The sequence below is a fragment of the Magnolia sinica genome, chromosome 8 (assembly GCF_029962835.1).
Source record: "Magnolia sinica isolate HGM2019 chromosome 8, MsV1, whole genome shotgun sequence".
NCBI lineage: Eukaryota > Viridiplantae > Streptophyta > Magnoliopsida > Magnoliales > Magnoliaceae > Magnolia > Magnolia sinica.
In genome coordinates this window covers 14,118,760-14,126,882 of record NC_080580.1, presented here as the reverse complement: position 1 = coordinate 14,126,882, position 8,123 = coordinate 14,118,760, and positions in this window count along the sequence as shown.

Below are 8,123 nucleotides of genomic sequence, written 5' to 3'. Positions count from 1 at the left end.
TTTAGACCCATACCTAAATTTTAGTGTGGCACACAACGGATGAAGTGAATTTCAGGTAAACATCATATTAGTCCCTACAAAAATTCAATGGCTGGCTCCCCTCTTTTATTGTTTCCCTTGGCTTGTGGTCCAACTGAATCATGAATCTGATTGTTTTATGAGACATAAGGCTAAATTTCCATCATGAACCTAATGGTTGGAGTTGATTTCACAAATGCATTTCGTTGGGCCACCCGTTCTAACTAATCGGAGACCACTACTCTCTCTCTCTTATATATATATATATATATATATATATATATATATATATATGGAAATGGTACTATGCGGTCGACCTCATGAGAACTTCCATGAGGTTGAGCTGTGAGGGCCCCACAGTGATGTGTGTCAAACAACAACACCATCAGTAAGATGCAAGATGCACCATTAGATGATGGCCCACATGCTTAAAAATCAAGTCCATCCATACTTGGGTGGATCACACCACATACAACAGTTGAGAGGGGTTGTCTCCCATTAAAATCTTGATAATTATTTATTGGGCCCACCGAGATGCGGTTTACAAATCCAGACCATCCATTGTCTGTGTCCCACTAGGATGAGGGGTCATACCAAGTTTCAGCCGCATTCAAAACTCAGGTGGGCTCCACCAAGTGCTTTTATATGTTTTGGGCATGTCTTCACATGGTTTTAAATAGTATTGCCCACCTGAGTTCCGTATGCAAGTTAATTTTGGGATATGCTATAACCTAAAGGGGACCCATCAAATGCATGGTGTTGATGTTCAACACACATCACTATGGGGCCCACACAGCTCGACCTCATGGAAAGTTCCATGAGGTCGACCTCACGGATCCTCCACGTGCACCCTAATTTAAAGCTACCAATCTGAATATGATGGATATGGTCAAACAGACCATGTGCTTTTGTAACAACGGTCCAACCTCGATAAGGTTACTGTGGTGGACAATCCTCCTCCATCAGCCGCCTGGCACACGCATGGTGGACGGTGGGTCCTCATCCACCACCTGACTGACGCGGCTTGGGTGGATGGTCGGTGCAATCCCGAGTGTGGGCCCACCGTGATGCGTGTCTTATATCCACGAGCTAGGTGGAAACGAGAATCTACGCAGGTCGGAGGATCCGTGACTGTGGTTCCTTATATCCATGCCCTGCCTTCACCTTGACAGCTCATTTTAAGGCATGATACCAAAATTAAAATAAATCTAATTTTCTTGCAGACCACACCATAAGAAACAGTGATGATTAAACACCCACCGTTCAGAACTTTTTGGATGCCACAGTAATGTTTATTAGCCATCCAACATGTTGATATGGTCACACACCTGGATGAAAGGACCACACAAATATCAGCTTGATCTGAATTTTTTGTGGCTCCAAAAAGTTTTTAATAATGAGGATTCAATCACCACTTTTTCCTAGTGTAGACCACTTGAGATTTAGATTTGCATCATTTTTAGGATCATGCCCTAATATGAGAGGTTTCTACTAGGCCGTGTACTATATTCAACCATCCATCCCTTTCTGTAGCACATTTTAGGACATGCAACAAAAGAAAATTTTAAAAATTGCATCAATTTCAAGGAGTCCGCCACGCCAAATTGTGATGATTGACCATTAAAAACTTCTACTGTGGCAGAAAAGTTTTGGATCAAGCTGATATTGTGGTCACCTTCATTGAAGTCTATTTTACCTTATCAACAAGTTAAATGGCAAATAAACATTCCAGTGGCCTGCAAGAAGTTTTTAAGGGTGGGCATCGATAACCACTGTTTTGTATGGTGTGTAGTCCACGTGGGATTTAGATCTATCTTCATTTTTGAGATCTTGCGCAAAAAATGAGCTGTTAAAACAGTTGGACCACATTGATATAAGGCATCGTACATTATGGTGACCCTACAGTCAAGGTTCCACCGACTTCGAATCCATGGAAGCCGTGTGCCGCGTGGACTAAAGAGAAGCATGAAGATCCACATGTATCACGAAATAGCCCAGAGACAAGAAAGGTCCTTTCCGTCAAAATTAAGCGTGGAAATTGTGCGCATATGAAAGGACCCTTGTGAAGCAGAGACTATTCCTTGAGTTACAGCTTCCTCCGAGCTTCACAAGAAAATTGTAGTCATCTTTTGAATCATGAGACCATATTGGCTACATTCATTGAGTTAGGTTTTCCTCAAAGAAAGAGAGTCTAAGTCTAGTTACTCAACTAATTAACTCATGGGGTGGTGCTCTTAACCCCTTACTTTCTTAGCAAAGGAACAATATGGTCCGCCCTTACTCGATTTCTTGAAAAGGAATCGCCGGCAGGAATGCCTTACTCTTAAATCTTCAACCTAATATATATATATATATATAGACGACTAAAGAGAAGCATGAAGATCCACATGTATCACGAAATAGCCCAGAGACAAGAAAGGTCCTTTCCGTCAAAATTAAGCGTGGAAATTGTGCGCATATGAAAGGACCCTTGTGAAGCAGAGACTATTCCTTGAGTTACAGCTTCCTCCGAGCTTCACAAGAAAATTGTAGTCATCTTTTGAATCATGAGACCATATTGGCTACATTCATTGAGTTAGGTTTTCCTCAAAGAAAGAGAGTCTAAGTCTAGTTACTCAACTAATTAACTCATGGGGTGGTGCTCTTAACCCCTTACTTTCTTAGCAAAGGAACAATATGGTCCGCCCTTACTCGATTTCTTGAAAAGGAATCGCCGGCAGGAATGCCTTACTCTTAAATCTTCAACCTAATATATATATATATATATAGACCTAAAGAGAAGCATGAAGATCCACATGTATCACGAAATAGCCCAGAGACAAGAAAGGTCCTTTCCGTCAAAATTAAGCGTGGAAATTGTGCGCATATGAAAGGACCCTTGTGAAGCAGAGACTATTCCTTGAGTTACAGCTTCCTCCGAGCTTCACAAGAAAATTGTAGTCATCTTTTGAATCATGAGACCATATTGGCTACATTCATTGAGTTAGGTTTTCCTCAAAGAAAGAGAGTCTAAGTCTAGTTACTCAACTAATTAACTCATGGGGTGGTGCTCTTAACCCCTTACTTTCTTAGCAAAGGAACAATATGGTCCGCCCTTACTCGATTTCTTGAAAAGGAATCGCCGGCAGGAATGCCTTACTCTTAAATCTTCAACCTAATATATATATATATATATATATATATATATATATATATATATATATATATATATATATATATATATATATATATATATATATATATATATATATAGACTTTTCCTCATTGGGAAGCCCTTCACTCTCATTCTTCACATTGGGTCGCTCACTCACTCTGTCTTATGCTCACACTTTTAGTTTAAGGTTGCGGGGTGAGATTAGACCGACGACCTCCTTCATTACTGAATGGAAATATGTCTGGTGTGGGCCACTTGATTATTTGATTGCCCCAATTTTTTTAGACATGTCACAATATAATATGTATGTTTAAATGGAAGGCATGGATCATTAAAACAAATGGTGGGCTGTTATCGTGGGCCCACCTTGATGTGAACGTAGTCCCTATTGTGACTCAGGACGGTAGCCAATTATGTGAGATCCCGGCCTCACCTAAGATGGTTCGGCCCTTACTATGGACCCACCTTGATGTATGTATATCCATGCCATCTATCCATTTTGCCAGGTCATTTTAGGGTATGAACCAAAAAATGAAGAAAAACTAACTCTTGGTTGGACCATACTATTAGAAACACTGGTGATCAAATGCTCTACCATGATACAAAAAAATGCATTAGGGTGCACCTTAATGTTTTAGTAGTGTTTATTTGACATCCAATTTGTTGATAAGGTCACATAAGCTTAGATTGATCTTAAACTTTTGTGGCCCATTAATGGTCAATCACCACTGTTTCATATGACATTGATGTAGAGCGGGTCGCGGACAATTTCATGGCCAAGATGGATCAGAAAAGGCCCGGTCGACGACAGAAGTGATCCGGACCATCGGACCTTAGATCGGGCGTATCTCGCAATCCGGAATGAGTTAGCTGACGTAAAATATATGATTTTGGGGTAGAACGAGCTACTTTAGCCAACCAACCCCGCTACGCCGGGTTGCGCAGCCCGGAATTGCAAAAAAAAACCCTTGATTGACGGTCGTTTCCCTGTTTTAATTTCATTTTTACTATAAATAGTAAGTTTTAGTTTGATTATAACTCTTCATCCGTTGGGCTTTAGGAGTTGCGCCAACGTGAAAAGAGCTTAGAATAATTAGGGGAACGGTTTGGTGAAGCCAAATAGGACACTTACTATTTTTGGCCGAAAACCTTGCGCACTAGTAGACATCACGACCGTCTATAAATAGTAAGTTTACTATTTATAGTAAGTCGCGGATTCTAGGAGTTTGAGTTGTTGTTTGATTATGATTTCTTTCCCATTGCTTGATACCCTTATTTAAAGGGTTGTGAACTCGTTTTTAATAAGGCATCAATCAATTTCGAATTTATTAGAATTTATTTCTATTTTCTGTTTTCTTTCCTCGTGGATTCGAGAAGTCTCTGTGAGGAGTCCAGAGAAGTTCCGTGGATTCGGAATATTTATCCTCTTGAGGAAGACGGTGCTCGACCTCACGTCCTCCCCTGCGTCAGTTTGGTATCAAAGCGAGGTTTCTCCTCGGATTGATGGCTTCTAACGACGGGTCGGGCAACAATCCCATGGGCGGTGCTCCAAGGAATTTACCTTTAACGGCGGCAGCTTTCGAAGTAGCGCAACGAGAGAATCAGCAAGTCATGCAAGGGCTGCAGGCTTCCATCGACCGCATAGCGGATCTCTTGGCGGAAAACCTAAGGCAATTCCGTGTTCCTGGTGGCAATCCTCCACCCCCAATTAATCGCCCTGATCGCAGGATAATACCGGCAGTGAATCCAAGAGTCATTCCTGAGGAAGGGGGCTCCAGTGAGGAGGAAATCGACTACATAATCTTCCAACACCCCAGAAATGGCGGCAATCAAGTAGATTGAACGGATCAAGAATTCAAGATGAGGGTTGATATTCCTAGCTTCAATGGCCAACTACACATTAAAGATTTCCTCGATTGGCTTTCTGAAGTTGAGCGATTTTTCGACTATATGGACATCCCTGAAGCAAAGAAGGTCAAGCTTGTGGCCTACAAGTTGAAAGGAGGAGCTTCAGCTTGGTGGGAACAACTGCAACTCGCGTGAACCAGGCAGACGAAAGCACCAATCCGCACCTAGCAACGGATGAAGCAGCTACTACGTGCCCGATTCCTCCCTAGCGATTACGATCAGGTATTATTCCAACAATACCAAAATTGTCGACAGGGTAGTCGGTTGGTGAGAGAATACGCAGAAGAATTCTACCGCCTGGCGGCGCGTAACGATTTAATCGAGACTAAATCGCAGCAAGTCGCCCGATTCAACGGTGGATTGCGTATGGCTATCCAGGATCGGGTCCAGATGCAGTCCGTCTGGACGATGAATGATGCGATCAAGTTGGCTACTCGTGCAGAAGTGCAACTTGAATGTCCTAACACACGGACCTATCCTATTGCAAGGATTCCTGTGGCAGGTCTGCCCCAAGGAACTGCACAGCCTAAGGGGAAGGAGCCCGTAGGAGCACGCACTCAACCTCCTAAGTTTGAGAACCGAGATCAGGGAAGTGGGCAAGCTAGACCCCAAAGGGGCGTGTCGACTGCTGCTGGTCCAAGTAGAATCCCGAACCCCTATGCTTGGCCAAGGCCCGATAACTGCTATCGTTGTGGCCAACCGGGCCACCTATCAAATACTTGTCCCCAGCGAAAAGTGGCAAACCTCGCCATCAATGATGGTAGTGCTGATAACGCTTATGAAGATCCAGATATTGAAGAACAGGAGCATACCACCGAGGACGAGGCAGATGATTCAGGTTGGATTCAACAAGATCACGGCGAGTCGCTTGTCGTGAGACGACTATTATATGCGCCAAGAAAAGAAGTGCATCTACAGCGGCATAACATCTTCCGCACTAGGTGTACGGTGAATCGAAAGGTTTGTGACGTGATCATTGACAGTGGGAGCAGCGAGAACATCGTCTCCAAGGTCATGGTGAAAAAATTACAATTGAAAACGGAGCGTCATCCCTCTCCATATACAATCGGTTGGATCAAGAAGGTCAGCGAAACAAAGGTAACTGAACGGTGCACCATATCCTTTTCAATTGGTAAACATTATAAAGATGAAGTAGTATGCGATATGGTCGACATGGAAGCATGTCACATACTACTTGGTCGGCCCTGGCAATCTGACCGTGATGCCACTCATAAAGGGCGAGATAATATATATATCTTCGTCAAGGATGGTCGGAAGACCATATTGGCCCCCATGGATCCAGAGGGACCACCTGAAACTTCTAAAGTGGAGGGTCGTTTTCTCTTAACCATACGGGACTTCGTGGAAGAATCAAAGAAAACAGGACAGACTTATGCATTAATTGTAAAAGGGAAAGAACTCGAGCCTACCAACATCCCTGAAAGACTAAGGCCCCTGCTACATGAATTCAAAGAAATCTGGCCCGATGAGCTTCCTGATGGGTTACCCCCCATGCGGGATATCCAACACCATATCGACTTTGTCCCTGGGTCCAGTTTACCGAATCGTCCCCATTATCGAATGAGTCTGAATGAGTGCGAGATTCTGCAGGGACAAGTAGAGGAGTTAATCCGTAAGGGTCTTATTCGAAAGAGCATGAGTCCATGCGCTGTACCAGCTCTATTAACTCCAAAGAAAGATGGGAGTTGGTGCATATGTGTCGACAGCCGAGCTATCAACAAAATCACCATAAAATACAAGTTTCCTATACCACGGTTGGATGATATGCTCGACATGCTAGAGGGTGCAAAAATATTCTCTAAATTGGACCTAAGGAGTGGCTACCATCAGATTCGAATACGGTCGGGTGATAAGTGGAAAACAGCTTTTAAGACCAAGGAAGGATTATATGAATGGATGGTCATGCCCTTCGGTCTTTCGAATGCGCCTAGCACATTTATGAGATTGATGAACCAAGTTCTGAAACCTTTCATTGGGCGGTTCGTTGTGGTTTACTTCGATGATATTTTGATATACAGTTAAGACGAAACCACCCATATGGAACACCTCAAGAAGGTCCTTCAAGTGCTCACTAAAAATAAACTGTACCTCAATTTAAAAAAGTGCAGCTTCATGACTGATAGCCTATTATTTCTGGGTTTTGTCGTCACATCCACGGGCATTCGGGTGGATGAGGAAAAGGTGAAGGCAATCAGAGAATGGCCAGTTCCTACAAATATTCACGAAGTGTGAAGTTTTCATGGACTGGTGACATTCTATCGTCGGTTCGTGAAAAATTTCAGTAAAAAAGGCAATTTCAGTGGACTGATAAAGCAGACAGGAGCTTTGCCGAAATCAAGCGTTTTGCCGAAATCAAGTGCAGACTATCCACGACCCCGGTTCTTGTACTTCCCAACTTCGACAAACTGTTTGAAGTCGAATGTGATGCCTCATATGTCGGAATTGGGGGAGTTTTGTCTCAAGAAGGTAGGCCGGTGGCCTTCTACAGCGAGAAACTTAGCGATGCACGTAAGAAGTGGTCTACATATGAGATCGAGTTATACGCGGTGGTCCAGGCACTGCGACACTGGCGACATTATTTGATTCAAAGGGAATTCATACTTTACACGGACCATCAAGCTCTCAAGTTCATTAATAGTCAAGCTAACGTTAACCGTGTGCATGCTAGATGGATCTCGTTTTTGCAGGAATTCACGTTCGTACTAAAACATAAGTCAGGACAACAGAATAAGGTAGCTGATGCACTGAGTCGCCGTGCAACTTTGTTAGTCACTATGAGCAATGAGGTTGTCGGGTTCGAGCGCCTCAAAGATATATATGCCGATGACGACGACTTCAAAGACGCATGGGTTAGATGCCAAGAAGGTCACCTCGGTGACTTACATATGCAAGACGGGTTCCTTTTCAAGGAAAATCGACTGTGCATCCCAAACAGTTCGCTAAGGGAACAGATAATCCAAGAGCTACATGGAGGTGGCCTCAGTGGACACCTTGGGCGAGACAAGACGCGAGCTCTTGTGGA